The sequence below is a fragment of the Galeopterus variegatus genome, unplaced genomic scaffold, assembly GCF_000696425.1.
Source record: "Galeopterus variegatus unplaced genomic scaffold, G_variegatus-3.0.2 Scaffold1200, whole genome shotgun sequence".
NCBI classification, from domain to species: domain Eukaryota; kingdom Metazoa; phylum Chordata; class Mammalia; order Dermoptera; family Cynocephalidae; genus Galeopterus; species Galeopterus variegatus.
The window spans coordinates 139971-140525 of NW_007727311.1; positions in this window are offsets into that span (position 1 = coordinate 139971).

The following is a 555-nucleotide window of genomic DNA, read 5'->3' on the forward strand; positions in this document are numbered from 1 at the left end:
GCCCCAAATTAAGGATAATTACCGATATAAACTTTTCAACTTGAACATTAATTGATTGTACTACTCATCAATATTGCAGGGAAAAATAAAGTATACGGAGCCTTCACTGGTCACGTATATTGTAATTTAACATTGAAAAAATAATTTAGGAAGCATAAGTTAAGGTTGGAAGATATATGCTAAAGTTATGATTTATTATTTTGAAAAAAAAAAGAACTCCTCTATTTTTTCACCCACCCCAAGAAAGATGGCACGATTTTTTGGGAAAAGCTATAAATTTTTATCATATCTCTGCAGGTCATAAATAAATTAATTGCATTAAGATTTGCTCCCATTATAGGAGCAAGGAGATAAATTAATAATGCATTTTAGTGTTACAGAGGTATGAGTAAAAGCTTATATTAGCTAAACGTAAACCATAAACCAGTAAGCAGACCAGCAATATTCTTTATCAGTCAGGGCCTATGCTGGAAACAGAAGACAAGAGACTTTGGTTAAGGATTTGAGTAGATTTAAAAGAACCAAGAAAGTATGTTGAAGCAGCCAGAGATTAGC